General features: G+C 39.9%; 1 long non-coding RNA gene across 2 annotated transcripts in view; it reads left to right on the top strand.

The window, feature by feature from the left end:
- The window catches only part of LOC101680464, a 59,074-nt gene that overhangs the window by 19,356 nt on the left and 18,672 nt on the right, over positions 1–21,046 (top strand). For both annotated transcript variants that reach the window (XR_199504.2, XR_001179614.2), the window contains exon 2: positions 870–1,024. This is a non-coding gene — a long non-coding RNA (uncharacterized LOC101680464). The remainder of the gene's footprint in view (positions 1–869; positions 1,025–21,046) is intronic.

Here is a 21,046-nt window from a genome sequence, read left to right on the forward strand (position 1 = left end):
GTCTAACCTTTAAGGGGAAAGGTCTAGATGTTTCATTAAATACTTATCACTTTTTTGGCTGGGGGGGTAGAAACTCTATTTTTCTCTCTTGGGGAATTACCCCAAAGCAATAAAATGCTGTTTTATAACTGAATATCCCAGTTTACCTCTCGTGGAACGAAGCAAAATAAATATAAACATTAAAAATATGGTCACGGCCCATATATTTTAAAAAGTGTTGTCACCACGGACCAAGGCAGCTCAAATATGTTTCTTTCATGTTTAATTGTATGGCGTGGATAGATCTTTTTCCTCACTATAAGTCTCATTTCTCTACTAAGTGTCCGATTTCTGCTGCAGTGTTTGGTTAGAAAAAAAAGAGTGGTAATGGGATCTTTTGTCTTATTTAAAAGGTAAAATGTTATCAAAATTTAAGAATAGTTTTAAGAACAAATTCATTTTCCCCCTTCCCCACTTGGCTTTTCAGATTTTCTTCAGTGGCTTTGTTTTTGTTTGTTTTCAGGTTTTACCTTCCCATGGAATTTATATGTACCTTCTCTATGCAGAATTTATCTTAGTTTAAAAGTCTTCTCCCTACGTATTGAAGTATTATTAAGGAAATGGTATGAGGTCTGAGATTTGTTTCAAAACAAGCCAGGGGGGTGAGGTGATGGAGGGAAATGGGTGAGGGTATAGGTAAAATCAGCTGGGGTGTGAGCTAATCATTACTGAAGCTGTATGTCAGGCACAGGGAAGTTTATAACATTATTCTATTTTAGAATGCATTTGAAATTTTCTGTAAAAAAATGTTTTCTTTAGTTCTCTCCAGGATTCACTTTTCTCTTTTACTGGATTCTGGCTTTGTGGTCCACATTTTTTTTTTCTTCTAGATCCCAAATGTTTATTCTGGAGAGGACATCCTTCTGCTGAGTTCACCGTCTCTGACAATGGCAATTTTTGGAGCTCTGTCTGAAGATATCTCAAGCTGCAAGGACACTGCTTATTTCTTGCTGTGTCTGTGTGTTCTTATTGAAACTTTGATCAGGTGAGTGGAGCAGAGGGTAGCCCAACTGAGAGCACAGGCTGAGGTGAACAAGGGTGGGCTCTGTGGAACCCAAAGCTTTCTCCTGTCGGGTCCATTTTTGCTTCCTTCTCTTCCCTTCCTTTTGTCTCCCTTGACTATTTCTTCTTCCCATCATTTCTCTTTTCTTCCTTTCTTTCAGTACCAGGTCAACTCCATGCCATGGTTGGAAAAGCTTTCCTATTGCTCTGCTCAAACCTAAGCTCCTCTGGGTAGGTGCATCAGAGCTCCAGCTCCTGTAGGGCGTCCATCTTTCCATCTTTAAAAACCTACAAAATGCTTAATACATTGAAACAGGTGTCTAGAGATTTCCCTGGTTTGACATGGGGTAGAGAAACTCCACGGGAAAAAATCTGATCTCTATCTAAAGTTGGGGATTAATACCCACCACCAGGCTCACCCATGCCCCAAACCCCTCCCTTCCCAAACCCTCAGTTTGTTTGTCATAGTCCACAGTCTCTCATGCTTCATCTCCCCCTCCGATTTCTCCCAATTCTCTTTTCCTTTTCTTCTCTTAATGTCCTCCATGTTATTCCTTATGTTCCACAAGTAAGTGAAACTATATGATAGTTGACTTTCTCTGCTTGACTTATTTCACTCAGCATAATCTCTTCCAGTCCCTTTCATGTTGATACAAAAGTTGGGTATCCATCCTTTTGATGGTTGTGTAATATTTCTATATACAGACCATGTCTTCTTTATCCATTTGTTGTTGAAGGGCATCTTGGTTCTTTCACACAGTCTGGCAGTTGTGGACTCCAACTTCATAGTTATGAGAGAATTAAATAAATAATGAATAAAAAAAGAATAAAATTGGGGATTAGTAAATTCAAACAAAACTTAAGGGGTCTGTGTTTGGTGGGGGGAGGGCACTAGCAACTGAAGTCAGAATGCAGAGACGGACTGTAACTTCAGAAAGTCCACTTAACCAGGTTCCTCAGAACATAGTAAAAACATCCTTCTGTTCTCTTTACACTAGACTAGGATAAATAATTAATAAAATAATAGATATAGAATAGTATCAGAATTCTAAATTACTTCAATAGGCAAGAACTGGTGACCCAATAAGGTAAAATATAATGTTAACAGTCCTAAATTCCTGAATTCATCTGAAAAGAACACTGGCAGTAGTGTAGTAAATACCTGACATGCATAGTCAAAAGGTCTGGGATTTTTAAAAAAAATGTAGTCTAAGCCAATAATGAGATGCTGTTACTGAAAAAGCTAACACCCTTCAAAGTGTGTGATAATATTTACAGCATCCAGATTGAGGGTGCTAATAGTTTCATATTATGGGCACCACATCTTAAGAGCTGTATTAACAATCTTGGGAAACTTCAGTGGCATGTGAGTGAGACGTAAAGGAGTCCAGCAATGATAAATTATGAGAACTCGTGAAAGAAACCAGGGAATTTCTCCCAAAGAGAAATGGGAATCGATGGAAGATTCTGGTGGAGGGCAGAATGCAGGTGGGTTGGCAGAAGGTGTGGGAGGTTTCTGATATAATGGAGGATAGTCACCCCTGCCTAGAGCTACCACTGGGTGTAGCTATAAAACCTGGAGATAATGTGTAGAGCAGTGACTCTGGGACTCTGAAGAGTAGGTAATAGAAGGTGGGTTGCTGGGGCCCAGAATACAAAGTACCACTGAACTGGCAGCAAGATTACTACCCATTTCCTCTGGTTCTCTCACTGTTAGGTGCAAGGTGTGGGTATAGCTATGGGAGGATAACTAAAGTCCAAGCTTTTCTAGATGGAGGACAAAAAGGGAGGCCCCAGGAAACTGGGAAGTACTCACAAGGGCACAAAAAGAGAGAGAAGGTTGGGAAACCAACCTTGTAAAGTTGCTTGTGAAATCCTGGGCTCACCTCGAAGTTACACGTGGATGAATCTGATTCTAATCAGCACATAAAGGATTCTGAGAACTGAATAAGCAGATAGGCCACCATCTAGGTCTCAGACGAGTCACTGGGCAGCATGTATGCAGGGCAGATCCAAATAATACTGTGAAGGTTTTGAAAATGGAAATCACAAAGCAAAGATGGCAGGTGGGAACTTGCAGCCTGAACCTACACAGGTTGACTATCTGCTAAATATAAATGTTAAGTCTCCATATATCGAAACAAGACCCAGTGTCTTATAAGAGTCAAAATGTCTAGGATACAACTCAAAATTACTTGGCATAAGGGATTTGAAAAATCTCAACTTTTGAGGTGCCAGATGGCTCAGTCAGTTAAGCAGCTGTCTTTGGCTCAGGTCATGATCCTAGGGTCCTGAGATCAAGCCTTAAGTCAAGCTCCCTGCTCAGTGGGAAGCCTGCTTCTCCCTCTCCCTGTGCCTGCCCTCCCCTCTGCTTGTGCTCTCTCTCTCTGTCATATAAATAAACAAAATCTTTAAAAAAAAGATTCTTTTTTTTGTGGCAAAAGGTGATCAACAGATGCTAGTGAGATGACACAAATGTTGGACTTATATGACAAAGGTATCAGAGAAACTCTTATGAAAATGTTCCAAAAGGAAGTGGTGAACTTACTTGAAATGGAACTCTAGAATGGAAAAATATAACTGAAATTTTAAAAAATCACTAAATGGGCTTTTACTTTTGTTTTAAAATTTATTTAATTGTAAATGCATATAATTTATGTTTTTTTAAAATGGCTCTCTTTAAAAACCCATTTGCAAATTCTTAAAAATTAATAATGAGCTTTCAGGAGATGTCACAACTGACATCTGCCATGAATAGTCAGTCTGTTTCAGTGAGCAGTGGAATACCCCATATTGAGAATTTCTTCTAGAAGTAAGTAAGTTGTAAATACCAAGTGAGAGATGAATATGCATTTCTACCCATAATTGACCTGTGGTCCAGGGCATATCTTTTGGGAAATGCTGGTCTAAACTGTTTACCCCCAAGATGCTCTTATTGTTTGGACCACACTCTAATTTCTTGCTACCTGTTTTTACCATCCATTTTAATTCTAGCCTTTTAATCTTTTTGTTGTCTCTGCCCTCTTTCTATACTTCTCCTCCCTTGGCATAAAGCAAGCCCTTGTTACTTTTTCTTTTTCATAACAGTAGCCAAGTTTAAAATCTTGACTTACTCGATAAAAATATTGGAAAGGTTGTACTTTCTTCCTTAGTCATCTGAAAGAGGCTTTTCCTATTGCTTTTCCCCAGATTTAACAATATGTACATATACGCCCTCAAAATTGTCTCTCACAGTATCCATACTCTTTGCAGCTATTAAATCACAGAAAAGATGGAGCCTATCTAGTAAGCTTGGCAATGAAAACTTCTGGGAAAATGTTAGACATCAGTTCCCTATTTGGTGGCCTCCAGTCTCCATCTGTGTTGACCATCCTCCCACCATTTAATTGCTAGAGCTCCATACCCATGTTAACAAGAGTGGGAAGAGCCAAATAGTTAGAAATGATGTGATTTCCCCCTTTCATTCTCAGATGGACAATAGATCACAGAAATGCTATCATCGGTGTCCTGGATCTCATTTGGGAAACCCTACTTTTTATTACTTTAGAATATGTTTATGTCAATGGACATCATCCCTGAACTAGAGGAATTTGACTCAATAGCTAATTTCTCTTAATTTGCACACAGCTGTTTCACCTGTGTTGACAATTTTCCTGAAGAAAAATGTTGCCCCTTGTGGAGTTAGAGCCTCTTTCAGTTTTGCCAACATTTCAGAAATAAATGGTGTGCTAGTGCAAAGTTGCTTTTCAGTGAACCGTGTGCTTGCCAAAGCTGCAAGGACTCCCACTACATCATGGATGTTAAGGTGAACTCTTAAAGCAAATGGTGTCTGAGGTTTAAGGCTGGCTGCAGAGAAAAATGAATAAAGGAGGCAACTGGCTTAAAAACTAAAAATATATGCCTGTCCCTCTTTGGGAAACCAATGTTTAAACTTAAAGTGGTTGAACTAATTACATTCAAAGCAGAAGCTGACCACCAGAAGACACCATCTCTCCATCCTCTTTATGGGCACTTTAAAGTTGTAATTTAAACTTTAGCAAACTGGTTTTAAGGCAGATTTATTAACACACTTTTGGATTGCCAAAATTAGGTTTTGGTTGGTGTTCTGCATGCTGATTCAAGAGAATGGAATTGTCTACACACACAGTGTAATTGGGCTATGATTCATAATCATTGTCTCTTCCTTATAAACAGTAATACACTTTCTTTAGACAGTCTAGGTGTTTTAGAATATGTACATATACTTACTTTTTAAATAATTACTTCCAAAATTTGTGGTCTCATCGGTGGGTGAGAAAATTTGAGCTGAGTGTTATTTATTTTTGCCTCTTTAACTCCTAAGACAGAGTTTGCTGGGCAAGCAAGTCAGTAAGTGAATTAATGAATGATAATGAGCAAGTGGGTGGAGTGATCGAATTTACAGCTAAGCACCAAAGTCAACATTTCCTTCAGGCAGCAAGAGACTCACTGTTAGTAGATAAAAACAATTCTTTTTTTAATCAGGAAAAATAATCAGCTTAAAATTGAAGATTTCTCTTTCCCCACCCAGACCCCCCCAAATCATTTTGGATTTCGTCTACTTTAGGCCCATTCTTGAGGCTCTGATTCAAGAAAAGTAGGACAAACCTCATTCCAAGTGGGAATTTGGGGCTTGTTATCTTTCTTTATACTTTAACATATGCCTGGATGGCTCAGTTGGTAGAGCGTATAGATACTTGATCTCCAGGTTTTGAGTTCAAGCCTCACATTGGGTGTAGAAATTACTTAAAAAAAATAAAATCTTAAAAAAAATTTCAAAATTTGAAATAATATTGCCCTCAAGGGAGTGAAGATTTGTTCTTTGGTTGGTGTGGGGGAGATTGTGAAAAAAATCTTTCTCTTTTTATGAATAAGTCAAAGATGTTTACATTTAGTCCATAAACACTAGATCTGTGGTATGAAATTTCATGGGTATTGATTATGAAAAAAGGTCTACAAAGGCTCCTTAGAGGGGTGACTATGAAAAAAAAAAATGAGAAACACTGTCATAAGACATCACATTTTCAATAACTTGCTCTTCATAACATTAATCATAGCCCGAAATCTATGACTCCATTTAGTCCTAAAGAGATCCTCTAGGATAGGGTGCCTGAGTGCCTCAGTTGGTTAAGCGTTGGACTCTTGGTTTCAGCTCAGGTCATGATCTTGGGGTTGTGTGATGGAGTCCTGCATTGAGCCCCAAGTGGAGCTCTGCACTTGGCTTGGATGGAACATGCTGGAGAGTCTCCTTCTGCCTCTCCTTTTGCCCCTCTCCCTCCGCCTGCTTGTGAACACCCACGCACTCTCTCTTTTAAATGAACAAATAAGTAAATAAAAAATCTTTAAGAGCTCCTCTAGGCCAGACATGGTAGAAATTATAGGTGTATCAGCTGCTGTAATTATTTGCCAATCTTGATAGGCAAAATATAACTATTTTTATTTCAACCAGCTTCAGTGTCACTAGTAGTTTACAAATATAGATCATGCCTGTGTTCACATTATTATATTAGTTTTATAAATAAAGTTTACCCCCACTAAAATGAATACAGCCACTATAATCTTTGTAAAAGAAAGAAGGGTAAATCCTATTCCATTTATTTTAGGCCATATTTGGTCTAACACAGTAATAGATACATAATTTGTTCTAAGTTGAAAATGTCATTGTCGGGGCACCTGGGTGGCTCAGTGGGTTAAGCCTCTGCCTTCAGCTCAGGTCATGATCTCAGGGTCCTGGGATCCAGCCCTGCATCGGGATCTCTGCTAAGCGGGGAACCTGCTTCCCCCTCTCTCTCTGCCTGCCTGTCTACCTACTTGTGGTCACTCTCTTTCTCTGTCAAATAAATAAATAAAACCTTTAAAAAAAAGAAAAAAAAAAGAAAATGTCATTGTCATCTTTATTATGAAAATATGGTGAAATATATTATTAAGGCTTCTGGTTTTATTGCTGCTGTTATTGTTAAGAATTAAGGAAAATCTTCCCTTTCATGGTTAGAGAATTATATCACCTTTAAATCTGTGGTAGTCAACATTTGTCCAAAAGCAGTTCTGTTTTTGAGAGAGGATTGTCCAGGCGAGGCATAAGGAAAACAGAAAATTCTATTAAAAAGAAACGAATCTGAGCTGTATATTTAAGACAAAGAAAATAGCACTTTCCAAGGTAAATGAAAAAGAGTTTATCTTATTTTTCTCAGAAAAGGAAGGTTTGAAAGCAAACCCATTTATGATCTCAAAGTCATGAAAGGATTGATAAAATAGTGATAGATCCAGTGTATATTTTATAGTAAGTAGCATGGAATTTGAAAAATAGGAACTCCTACAATATTATTTCATCCAAAGCATAATAAATATAGGGAGCAAGGTCACTGGAGTTGATGATTTAAATAAATACTGTAGTTCAAGGGACATCTAACGTTGTGAGGAAAAGTTGAAAAATGGCATTCTACTTGGTGTTTTAAACACACTCCTCTGTCATGATTAACAAGAAGATAAACCAAGTAAGACCAGCTTTGCATTTTTCTTTTGGGTCAAGGAAGTCACTGAGATATAATTTCATGTCCTACTTTGAAAATTTGGGACTTAGTGTTATCATGATTTAGACCATGTTTTTGATGGATTATACTGGAAAGAAAAGTTGCTACAGTGCTCAGCCCATTTAATTCCTTAGGAAAGTAATGTGATCGCTTCTCACGCCTCACATGCAGGGCTCCACGGGGAGAGGAAATGTCCTGAGCACAAAGCTGGGCGTGAAGTGCTGGGTTTTAAGGAGGCGGTAGCATTCATCTTACAAGTAGGTAGAGAGTAGACACTGAACTAGCTTGTTAAAATAGTTAATCACATTGTGAACATCTCTCAGGGAGGGACTGTGTTTTTCTTAATCCAAAGGGGCATCAAAAAGAAAGAAAAGAGTCTAGATAGAGGTTGGAGGAAAGGAACTTCACATTTTCAGCAGGATCCAAGAATCATCCCAAAGGGCTGTGGACTTTGGTGAAAACCTTTAAACTTGCCTCAGTCTGTTTCTGTCAGATAAGAAATGCTTTGCTATCTTTTTCTTCAGATAATTGATCCAGAAGGACTTTGCAAATTTTTATCTTGTAGACTTGTTTCCTTGTTGATAAATGGGGATACCAATACCTATGTTCATATACAAAAACAGGTAAGAAGTCTTTGGCATTTAGTAGGTGCTCATTACGCAGTAGTTCTGTCTCAGGGCTCAACTGAAACTGCAGGTTGCCTTGGGAGGACATGATTTGGCTGGTCGTTCCAGGGACATTTACCCAGGAAAGAACAGGCTGTAAATAAAAAAAATTACCTTCACTGTTTGTGATCGATTTCTTGCAAATAGTCTGCTCACCTTGGCGAATAACTCACTTATTAAAGCAACGGTTTACTTCTCAAGACTTACTTCAAGACGCTCATTTCACTGCATCCACCGATCCTAAACTCGTATGTCACACAGGTTGCAGTTCCACGCCTTGAAGACCAGCCTCAAAGAGCTCCACTCCAGGGCCCAGAGCCCTATACAAGTTTCCCTCCAACCCCGTTTTCTGAGATCATCAGTGGAGGCGGCACTTTCTTTCTTCTTTTTTTTTTTTTTTTAAAGATTTTATCCATTTACTTGACAGAGATCACAAGTAGGCACAGAGGCAGGCAGAGAGAGAGAGAGAGGAGGAAGCAGGCTCCCTGCCCAGCAGAGAGCCCGACGCAGGACTCGATCCCAGGACCCCGAGATCATAACCTGAGCCGAAGGCAGCGGCTTAACCCACTGAGCCACCCAGGGGTCCCGAGGCGGCACTTTCTTACTGCAGTGAGCTCCCGTCAGCTCACTGGAGCTTAATTCACAGTTTAGTGCCTGATGATATTTCAGGGACTTCAACAATCATCATCACATAATGGGTTTTGATCTCTTCCATTTCTGTCTCACTTGTGCTAATGAGTCATTGCCACCAAGGTAAGCTTTATTCCCCTCCTTCAGCCACTGTCCGGGCATTCGGTTGGGTTTCTAAGGCAGGAGAGATGGGCTGCAGCCTAGGGAGTGTAATGCATTTTAAATTGCCTCTTATTTGCTTCCCACAGTCTGAAAGCATTATAGAGCATCCTGAAATGCCTATCTCACTTGGCTGCTGGGAACGACAGCCTGCTTCATTATCCCTTTCCAATCCAGGCACCCCTGTTTGCTCAGGATTCCACAACACCCGCTTAGTTTTGTCCCTGGGGAGAAAACGAAAACAGAAACAAAAACAAAAGCAAAACAAAACAAAACAAAAAACAACCCCCCACCCCCGCAAAAAAAAAAACAAAAAAAAAACCCAGGAAGCAGCTCGAGCTAGCTACTCACCTCAGATGACCAAGATGGGAGCAAAGTTAATGAGTATCAGGTGCCAAGTCAGGGATTACTGCTGTAGTGGGCTGGTCACTCTGACCCTCAGGTTTATACCTGGGTTCGCAGAAGAGCCTTTAAATCTTCCATTCTCATTCACTGTGTCTTGGGCAGGATCGGGTTGTTAGCTGTCAGCCTGACTTCATGAAAACATTATTCCCTAAACTGAGTTTTCTGTCAAACAGAATATTAAATCAAGCCAAATTATCTCCATCTGGCTTTTGGCAGCACACTAGGTTAGGAGAGGAAGGAAAGCTGTCTTCTATCTTCTCCACAAGCTATATAGAGCAGGCATGTTTTTAAGTGTTTGTAAATTCATATTTTCATGCAGCACAGACAAATAGGATTTTAAATTTGGAGTTCCATAGTGACTATATAGTATGGTCATATCTCCATTAGATACCTGGTTATCTAAGGGTAAGGTTTCCCAGATTTAGCAAATAAAACTACAGTTAAAAACACAGTTAAATTAGAATTTCAGATAAATATTGAATAATTTTTTTTTTTAGTATAAGTAGACCCCAAATATAGCATGGAGGTATACCTATGCCAAAGAATTATCTGTTGTTTATCTAAAATTCAAATTTAACTGAGTGTCCTATATTTTATCTGGCAATCTTTCTGGGGATTCGTGAAAATGTGCTTGAACTAAAAGATTTCCTTGCTTGTAGTTCTAGAGTCTTTTGAACATGCTAGAAGCATGCTTATGCTTCTTAAATTGATTTATTGAGTTACTTACGTGACACAGAGCAGTAACTGATTAGTGAGAAACTACACACAAAATATTGCCATGTAGAAGCAGAAGATTACTGTGGGAAAAAAAATAAAAGGTCTTTGGCATTCAGGCTTCAGGGAGGGAAATGGAGAAGTGCCTTGCACAGATCTTAAGTGTAGTGGTTGAAAATAATATTCAGCTGTCACAACTCGGTTTAAAAGTGTGTCTTTCTATCATTCTTGCCAGGCTCATGCCCTGTGAAACTCAGTCAAGGAGTACATATTCTATGACACCAGGCTGATTGCGGCCAGATGTTAATCTTGCTGTTCGCTCCATTTTATTGTTGTTATATTATCTTTATACGCTGAACAATTACATGTAATGAAACTCCTAATATACAGTAGTCTAAATCGTCCATTTACAAGGTCTGGGAAGCCCATGTTCATCTTGAAAATATGTTTCAATACCTCCCACCCTTTTCTAAAGTCAATTCATTTGTCTTAGTTTCTTATAACTGAGAGCCCTACATTCACGCTCTGAAAAAAAAAAAAGTCTCCAACTTCTGGGGAAAATATGTTGGTTATTATTGTTTTCATTATCGTACATCATGTTCATATTAGGATGGGAAAGAGCCCTTTTCCCTCAGAAAGGAAAAATTTCCCGAGTATTAGGAGACACACCAAATACAACAGCGCCCTCCACTGGTGATTACGGGGAAATGTGTGCTTTGTGATGGCAGGAAGACCAGGCCTGCTTAAGGAGGTCTTTCTAATTAGAAGCAGTCTGTCACTGTTTGAAGCACAGGCGTTGGGGTGTCAGAACCTAAGTAAGTGATGGGAATTGGGCCGTTTGTTTTTTTGTTTGTAAATAGCAAGAACAGTATAAAGTAGTGTCCACTGACTCTAGGTGTAGGTAAGAACAGAACCCTATATCATCTATAGTATTTCACTATGACGTCTTTTCAAAGCATGTAAGGGTCTGTACTGTGATTATATTTTCCCTTTCCTTTGCATTGGAATAGACTCTGACAGACAAAAGAAAATTAAAATCAGATGCAGTTCTCAAAAGACTAAAGAGGAAGCAGGATTTGTGTGCCGACCCTGTAACCACAGGCTTTGTGAATTTCAGTTCGTTTTGGAGCCAAGGGACACCTCCAGCACCTCAGTGTCAAGTGCTTCTGGTTGCAACCCACCTGGAAGGGTGGAAGTGTCTTTTCTTCAGTGGAAGCACCCTGTAAGCAATGCCTTGTATCCACATGACTACTACTTTGGCCCATCTCTCATCACAGCCTGGAATTCAAAAGAATTTGATGCCCCAGTGTTAGAGGTGTGGGGACCTTCCAAGGGCATCTAGTTCACCTCTTGTTTTACACTTTGTAAGTCTGAGGTGACTGGTCTAAGGTCACTGAGTCATCTATATTTCTATATTTTATTTCAATTAGCTGTAGTGTTGCTGTGTTGCTGATAACTTATTCTGACTTTAAGCTTCTCAGTTTGAGAAGCAAAATTAATTTTCAAAGAGACATGAAACAAAGGACTGGTTGCTGTCCAGGCACTTGAGAGGTATCTACTTGGGTACCTGGCTAAAGCTACTGAGACACTTGGCATAATGCTTTTAGGGTCAGCTGTATTCATGGAAATGCATGAGGTTGCACCCCAAACAGATGAATGTTTAGTTTTGGTCAGTTGGTGAATTATTCTTCCATAACACTGGTATGTAAAGTGGGAGGTAAACCATTACACTCAAGGTGGGTCTAGAACAAGTTTCAAGTTTTTTACTGGCTCGTATAGGTACTATTAAATCAAAGTAACTTCATGGCCAAATTAATATGATTAATAAGATGGAGCAATGTTTTAGTGTAATTAAACAGTGGGAGATTAGCTAATAGTATCTCAGTTATTTTATTTTTCTTCCCTAGACCAGAGAACTCTACTAAACCTGTAAATTTAGTTCTTTTGAATCTTAGGTGTATGAAATTGAAGAATATGAAAAGGAAAATACCCCCCCCCAAAAAAACAAAAAACAAACTTGAGTTGACTCTCTTTAAAAAATAAGGAATCCTTAAGGCATCTTCATAATTTCAGCCATGCCTTTAGACGTTTTAAATAAATTATGGTGAAATAGAGGTAAAGAAACTAATCGAGTAAGGAGGATAGTACTCAGAAATCTAGTGGGAAACCTGGTTAGAAACTAGTTCAAAAATCATCCTTTTCTGAGGCACAGTGGGTTAAGCCACTGCCTTCGGCTCAGGTCATGATCTCAGGGTCCTGGGATCGAGTCCCGCATCGGGCTCTCTGCTCAGCGGGGAGCCTGCTTCCATCTCTCTCTCTCTCTCTCTCTGCCTGCCTCTCTGCCTACTTGTGATCTCTCTCTGTCAAATAAATAAATAAAATTTAAAAAAAAAACATCCTTTTCCACCATATTGTTGGGTTTATTTTGTCACTATTATTACTGTGTAGCATAGCTGCAGGGCAATTTAGCCTCTGGTTTTCTAAAAGGTGCCGCATAGACTTCTTCTGTGACCAATTTCCATAAAGTCTGTTAGCAGTTCAAACTTTATTAAGACTCTTGACAAAAACAGCTGCTAGAATTGCAAAGGAATGTAATAAAAAACGTAGGGTCAGAAACAACTAGAGTCTATAAAAGCGATATTCACAGTGGCCAAGCCCCCTTGGAGGTGCAAACTGATCATGGTCCCCCTGTGCTGTGGGGACCACTGAATGGGCAGACAGCAGGACACCCAGGCTCAGCCCTAGCTCTGCTACTTGAGGCTACCTGCCATCACCCGGCTGATAACCTAGTTAAGGTCTGGGCAAGATGCCAACCAAAGACTAGCATGAGCAGGGGGAGGCAAGGTAGTTTTAAAGAGTGAGGAAGCACTGGAGCAAATGCATTTTATGTTGGTTTTATTATGCAGTAAAAAATCTCCAACACATACTCATTTACTAAAAAGAAAACAATAAATGTTCAGTTGATTGTAGTTTCCATATTAGCATGAAGGGACACGAATGGGAGTTAGCCAAAAACTCTGAGATGCATTTGGAAATCTTAGGAAAAATCCAGGTTTGAGTAGAAATCTGCAAGAGAAATTAGTGTTGACAATCCACGATTGGTTAAGCTTCTTTCCTGTGTGGGAGAATCTTTGATATATACATTCTATACTATATTAAAATGACATCTAGATATTTCAGGGAAAAATGGGAGCACAACAGCTGGTATTCCTTTCCATATAAAATATAATAGAAGAGGGAAAATTCAGGGATGGAGTTTATTTTTATGTTTTTTAAGATTTTATTTATTTATGTATTTATGTGTTTATTTATTTATTTAGTGTGTGAGTGGGGGCAGGGGCAGAGGAAGAGGGAGAGAGAAATCTCCAGCAGACTCCCTGCTGAGCGTGGAACCCACCCAGGTGCCTCTATTTTTGTGGTTTTGTCTGAAATCACAAATTACAACATTTGAAGAGGTTAGTGTGTTAATGGTGAAGCATGAATGAAAAACTCTCTACCTCAGCATTGCTGTCATTGCCTACCAGCTGCCTCCCCAGCCTCTCAACACACACAGAGTGAGGGAGGGAATCCCTTCTGAGACTCTTGGAGCCCAGGATCCAGGCAAGTAGTCTCCAAAGTAGGATCCAGGTACAGCATGATCAAGAGTAGCCAGTGGTTACTTATGAACAATCCTTTCTGGGGGGCACGGGCAAGTAATTTTCTTCATCTGAAAATTTGGGGCACTCATGTCCTGTACTGTCTGAGGGAGTTTGAGCCTACTTGGGGAGATGCCAACATTCCAGGAATTTGAAATGGTAGTCATTCAAGCTATTGCCCAGTTCCAAAGTCCTCTATATCATATTCTGTGGGACTGTGACCACCCCCTCTGCTGCCTAAATGTGAGTATTGTCTCCAGGGTTGTCCATTGCTGGGGCCATTCCATGCCATTCATTTATTTATTCAGAAAGCATCTGAGAACTTATTATGAGCCAGCCACCATGCCAAGCAGTGGGCAAGGACTTCATGGTTCAAAGAGAGACAAGCAAGGATGGCTCAAGTTCTTGGTACAGGTGGGAACACAGAGCAAGTCCAACTAACCCCAATTTGAAGGGTCTTGAAAAGGTTTAAAGATGAGGCAACACTGGACTGAGACCTAGAGACAAAGTAGGAGTTAGCCACGGGAGAAGGAGGCAGAGGATGATTCCAAACTAGAAAAGCTCTTGAAGAGTCCTGAGGCCTAGGAGGCTCAGTGCCAGGTCAGACAGAAGCAGCCGTGGTGTGTGTGTGTGTATGTGTGTGTCTCTGTGTGTGTGTGTTTGGCTGGAGCGTGAGCTAGAGGAGGGAGAGAAGCAGGGAAGGTGATGGCTGGAGGCTTGGATGTGGTATGGCCCTCCTTGATCAGAATAAGATGTCAGTGTCTTTCAAAGGGAGGCTTCTGGTTTGTTTCCTGCTCAGCCTGCATCGCGCAGGGAGAACAAGGGCCTTGCCCTGCTCCAAAGTTGCTTTTTGGTGGTGGTGTCCACTGTCCCCCACAGTTGCTGAATCTTATTTAAGGAAAAGTGAGTGGCTTAAATGTCCAAGATCACAGGAAGACCCCAAACTGACTTTTCTACATGCTGGTCTATGTCCTTGGCAGAGCACGTTCCTCTCAGATACTTGAAGACATGAAGATACAAGGTTGCTCCTCCAAGCAGGCTCTGTCAGTGTCAGTAGTATGAAGCATGGTCAAGTCTAGCTCGCACAGATTGTGAGGTGGTGCCTGTATAGCTCAGAGGACAACTGGAGACAGGACCCTTGAGGCTGAGGTCATGTCATTCTAATCCTGGGCACCGGTGGCTCTGTCTTCTGTAGCACCCACATTGTTGGCAGACATTGGCATGGATGGGGAGTTATTTTTTGGGGTGTGTGTGTAATTTATGTTTTTGCACTTTTATTTAGGTAAAATTCATATACCATTCTACTCTCCCATTTAAGTGTATAATTCAATGCTTTTTGGTAAATTATTAATTTTTTAAAATTGTGGTAAGATACCTATAGTATGAAATTTGCTATTTTAGTAATTTTTAAGTGTACAATTCAATAATATTGATGACATTCACAACATTGTACAGCCATTACCATATCTATTTCCAAAACTTTTTCATCACCTCAAGCAGAAGTGCCACTGGAAAACAGAAACTTCCACAGAAGTTATTAAAACAATGACGCTCCCCTCTCCTAGGCTTTGCTAACTTCTGATTTATTTCCATATCTTTGAATTTGCCCGTTTTAGATATTTTGTGCAAGTGGGATCATATGATACTTGCTCTTTTATGTCTGGCTTGTTTCACTTAGCTTAATGTTTGCAAGGTTTATGCCTATTGTAGGAAGTGTGAGAACTTCCTTCCTTTTTGTGATCAAATAATATTCTACTATACATGTATGCCACATTCTGTTTATCCATTCACCCCTTGATGGACACTTAGGTTGTTTACAGTTTGGGGGCTTTTGTGAAGAACCTTGCTATGAATATTGATATTATTTGTTCGAGTCCCTACTTTCAGTTCTTTGGGGTATACCTAACAGCAGAATTGCTGGGCCATGTGGTAATTTATGGTTGCTTTCTGAGGCAACACCAGAATGTTTCCCATATCTGTTTTAAAAGTGTTTTTATTTTTAAAGATTCTGTTTATTTATTTGACAGACAGAGAGAGATCACAAGTAGACAGAGAGGCAGGCAGAGAGAGAGAGAGAAGGAGGAAACAGGCTTCCTGCTGAGCAGAAAGCCCGTTGGGGGCTCGATCCTGAGATCATGACCTGAGCTGAAGGCAGAGGCTTAACCCACTGAGCCACCCAGGTGCCCCCATAACTGTTTTCCATTCCCACCAGCAATACAAGGAAGTCCTAACTCCACCTCCTTGCCAAAACTTACTTTCTGTTTTTTTTTTTTTTTTAAGATTTTTTTTTTTTTTTTTGACAGACAGAGATCACAAATAGGCAGAGAGGCAGACAGAGAGAGAGGAAGGGAAACAGGCTCCCCACTGGGCTCGATCCCAGGACCCTGAGATCATGACCTAGCTGAAGGCAGAGGCTTTAACCCACTGAACCACTAAGGTGCCCCTACTTTCTGATTTTTAAGATATTATTATTAAACCCATCCTGATAGGTGTCAAGTGGTATCTCGCTGCGGTTTTGTTTTGTGTTTCCCTAATAGCTGATGAGGTCAAGCATCTTTTCATGTGCTTCTTGGCCATTTGTATACCTTATCTGGAGAAATAACTGTTTGACTCTTTTGCCCATTTTCAAATTGAACTCTTTGTCTTTTTGATGTTAAATTTTAGGAGTTCTTTATATATTCTGGACTGTAAACTCTTGCCAGATAAGTGATTTCCACATATTTTCTCACGTTCTGTAGGTTGCCTTTTCACTTCGCTTTCTTAATACTGTGCTTTGGTGATTTTCACTGTTTCAAAGGAGGTAAAAGAGACTATTCCTTCTTCCCACCCTCTCTCTGTGCTGCTTCTTGGCTCTATGAAGGCACACAGTCAAGCCAGTGTCGCAGGGGAAGGGACCAACGGAGTTCTCCTCAATCTGTTTTTCTCAGAGGCCCTTTATTCTGGAGGGTATCACTCTGTAGAATAAAACATTCCTCATGGTGAATTAATCATTTCCCATTTGCAGAGGCCACTTTTCAAAGTAAATATTCCAATCATGTCCTCACTCCTGGGCAAAGTCCTAAGCTCTCCTAAGTAGCATCTGCTTTCAGCATCACATGTATCAGGCTGCCTACATTCCAGGGCAAAAACGCCACCCATGCAATCACAGAGAGGCTGCTTTTATAACCTTCATCTCTCCACTTCTTCATAATGGGGAAGAGATGTTCGTGAGTGTTTTGAATTAAGTCAGGGTGTGGGAACCTAGTCCTGTAATAAAATGACAGGAACCTCGAAGCTGGGGTCATTGTGAAGGAGGCCGTTCATGTTTTCCATCTGAGTCCAAAACTGAACTTGGCTTTCTGCAGAGAGTAGTCAGGTTTCATGAACAGGGTTGGGGCCACTTCAACTCCCTGAGCCCTTTCTCAGCCTGATTCCTGCCCACACCTGCCACAAACCCTCTCCATCAGCTACACCCAACCCAATAGGTTCAGAGGATGGCAAGGAAAGATTGGTTCGTTTAGGACTGTGCCAGTGAGATTTGCCCAATGTTTTCTGGCTTTTTTTTTTTTTAATTGTATTATGGAAAATTTTAAGCACACGCAAAAGGAAACCTCCAGGTACCCATCACCCAGCTTCAATAATTATTAAAGTGTGGTTAGTCTTCTTTCAATTCTACTCCCACTTACTATTCCCTGCCCAGCGCCATTCTGAACCAAATTCCAAGCTTCATATAATTTCATTCGTAAAGGTTTCAGGTGATACTTCTAAAAGATAACTCATAAATCTATTAACACATGTCAACAATGTTAATAGTGATCCTTATTATCATCTGATAACCAGTCCTTACTCACATTTCTAATGGTGTCATCAATGTTTTTTAATTATTCTACTATTACTTTGTTTGAATCATGGATCAGAAGTTTCTGACATAGCACTTTGTCAAAAATGTTTCTTTTAATCTATGGATTTCCCCACACCATCTCTCTTCCCCCTTTAGAAATGTATTTGTTGAAGAAACTGAGTTTCTCTAAACTTTCCTATAGAGTTTCCTATTGTCTCAATTGTGTTAACTGCATCACAAGAGTTAACATATTTCTCTGTTAAATTGGTGGCCAAACCAGCCAGTGCTTTTGTAAGTAGAAAGATGCCTGGAAGTTCAAACCCAGAGGTGTAGCTACTCTGCGTTTAAATAAAGCACGTTTGGTCCTATGGAAGAAGTAGCCTGTGGAGTATTCTGGAAAGTTGTGTGCTTCACTGCACACAGAGTCTTTGGAAGTTGGTCTTCAGGAGATGTTTGATAGTGGTGGTTCTCAGAGAAGAATGTTGGACTTAGGAGGATGGGGGAAGTTCAGATGGGACATCCACTTTGTAGTATCTGAAATTTTTATAGTGAAAATGTATTCTAACATCATTTGTGAAACACAAAAATGAGTATAAAAATAAAGGAGGGGAAAATGAAGACAGTCTAACAGACAGTTTGGCAAACACTGGATATACATGGGCTGGAGACAGGGATTTAAGTGTAAGATGCAATAAGAGAAACAGACAGGTCCTAAACAGGGGGAAAAAAAGTTTTCTCCATTACCCTCCACTCCTTCTTTGGGCTAGAGGGACCAGGCATTCTTTGGTCCTTCCCCTCTTGCCAGATCTGTTGGGTGTGCTATTCCCTGAGCATGTATTTTAATCTCTACCTCACTCTGTTGTGCTTTCATAGGATCCAGTGCCTCCATCTCTCACTGGAGATTAGATGCAATTTTAAAGATAAGACATAGGATTGATGTAGAGATGAATAATCATCAGCTGTGTTGGAAAGTGCAGCTTAGACAAGGAGTCACGGGACTTTTAAGATAAATAACCCTTGAAATGACCAAATTTCCCCACCAACCTCAAGCACGTCTCTCCACCTGCCCCTGGATGGAAACCACCAACTTGATCTGAAGCTGGAGAACCCAGAAGACACAGAGTTTGGCTTGCCCCTATGTCCTTCTCCCAAATGAACCACTTATATAAATATCCCCATAACATATCCGTTCTTTGGGGAGAAGAGAGTGAGAAGTGGAGGAAAACTTAGAGAGTCTTCCCATATTTTTCTCTCTAGGGGAGTGTGTGGAAATTCCATTCCTGCTAGGAAAACTAAATGAGTCGAGAATGAATCCATGTTCCCCTCAGATGTAGCTTCTATACTTCATTTGACTAACTGGAAATGTTTTCTTCTTTCCTATGATTCAAAGGAGAAACAAGGTCTTTCAAATGCCTCCCCTAACCACCACACTACACTACCAAATGGTTACTTGGAGGAAACTCAGAAGTGCATGGTCTGTGCCACATTCAGACGCTGCCCTTCGGGTATTGAGATCTGATCACAGGCCTCCAGGTGAATAACATTAATGTATATGAGAGCTTGTGTGCACATCAAGAAAGTAAACTGGAAGCTAGTAGAAGAAAACTCTGAATTTGGAGTTCTGATCTGATTCAAATGTCTTATTTCTAAGGCAAGTCATCTTCAAATGGAAGAATCAATACTGTTCTGTTGCATCTGGATAATGAGATATTAAATCTACAACTCTGTAATCTAGATCTACACGGATCCTGTTGCACAGTCTGGTCAATAACCACCCAAGGTGTGGCTTCAAACATGTCCACTGTAGGTCATGAGGGATGAGAGCTGCCAACCCTGAGAACTGAGGAGTACCCAGAGGACCTGCTGGTGTATTATGTCACCTCATACAGGCACCAGGTCCTCAACTTTCAGGTGTGGAAAATACAATCTGGGCACGTGGTTGTAGTTGAGGAACATACCACACCTTTCTTCAAATCAAGTGTGAGTTGCAATCAGTCATAAATTGAAATGAAAAACCCCATTTGCTACTATTTTCAACATTTTTTCAATTAATTAAAGCTATATTTCATAATATTTAAAATACAATTTAAAACAAACCTGAAATATATTTTTGTGTGTCTGTTCATTTGTACCTGTCTCCATTAACCCTTGAATCTGTTTGAAGGTGGATTAGATAAAACATAACCATTTTTCTTCAATAGATATTTCTTCATCACCCTGAAGGCCTTAATAAGATAGTTGTCTACTGGGCTACACTCTCCTTCTCCTTCTTTTAAATTCCAGTGGACATTTTTATTTTATTTACTCAAACAGTTGGCTCTTCAGGTCCTTCATTTTTCACTGCCTGGCATTTTTCATGTTTTTCAGACCACAAGGGCACTTCAGTTTCCATCTTTTGACCCTTGAGAATTTCCAGGTCCAGAGGTCCATTGTTGCCCCTCTCTGAACCTGCAGCTGTACCCCTTCCTTTCTCTCATTAACTGCCATTGTCAGTTAATTTATTCATGTAAATGAAAGAATCTCAAAAGAAAACATACCAGCTAAATCAGTAGAGCAGAGAAATAAAAGAGGAGTTTATGATAATGTTATGGAAATATCATTTTGATTGTTCAAAGAACATTATTTTTCCCCAAGGCTATCAACAAAGACTGTTGATTTGTATAGATGGGCAGTATGCTGTTGGAGTATTGTTATTTATTTTAATTTTATGACTGCAACTTCTTGGGTTAAGTCATCTCAAGGCACAAGTACAGAGGAATAACAATTAGTTAATTGAAATACGTGACTGGTATAAAATTACCAGTTTAAAAATCAGTGAAACATATGAAGATCTTTCTTATTTATACAAATTAGGATTGAAAGGTTATGTTGTCTTGGCCAAGGACCCAGTTGCAAAAGTAGAGGGTAATTCAACCTTGTGTAATTCCCCACTTCAAGCTGTGATGATGGATGTCCACTGCACTTACTTTATTTTGACATAGAGTGGTTAACTTAAGCACAAATGTTTGATAATAGCAGTATATGTAGCAGGCCTGGAGATGTATGAGGCTTGTTCACTATCTCAGAGTTAACATTGTGCAGCAATAAAAGCCAGAGAAGGAGGGAGAAAAGAAGAAAGAGAAGCAGAAGGAAGAGAAGAAAAGGGAAAAAATGCTTGGCATAAATTGTTTATGGACAGGCAATTTTTATTAAAACAAGACTTGGATCAACTCTGGAAAGCTTGATAAATCCCTGATAAGGTGCCCAGATGTTCTAATGAACTTTCTAGGGGGTTTTGTCATTTCAAGTTTATGTGTTTTGCCCGAGGGCCAAAGGCTGGGACATTTTCAGCATCTGCTATTGATTCTTCAAAGAAGCCCCCTTCTCACCTCTGGACATTGAATGCCTGCTGGAGAGGCTGCAAATTAGATCAGCCTGATAGAAACTATA

This window comes from Mustela putorius, unplaced genomic scaffold, assembly GCF_011764305.1.
Source record: "Mustela putorius furo isolate JIRA1106 unplaced genomic scaffold, ASM1176430v1.1 tig00003870_pilon_pilon_pilon, whole genome shotgun sequence".
NCBI lineage: Eukaryota > Metazoa > Chordata > Mammalia > Carnivora > Mustelidae > Mustela > Mustela putorius.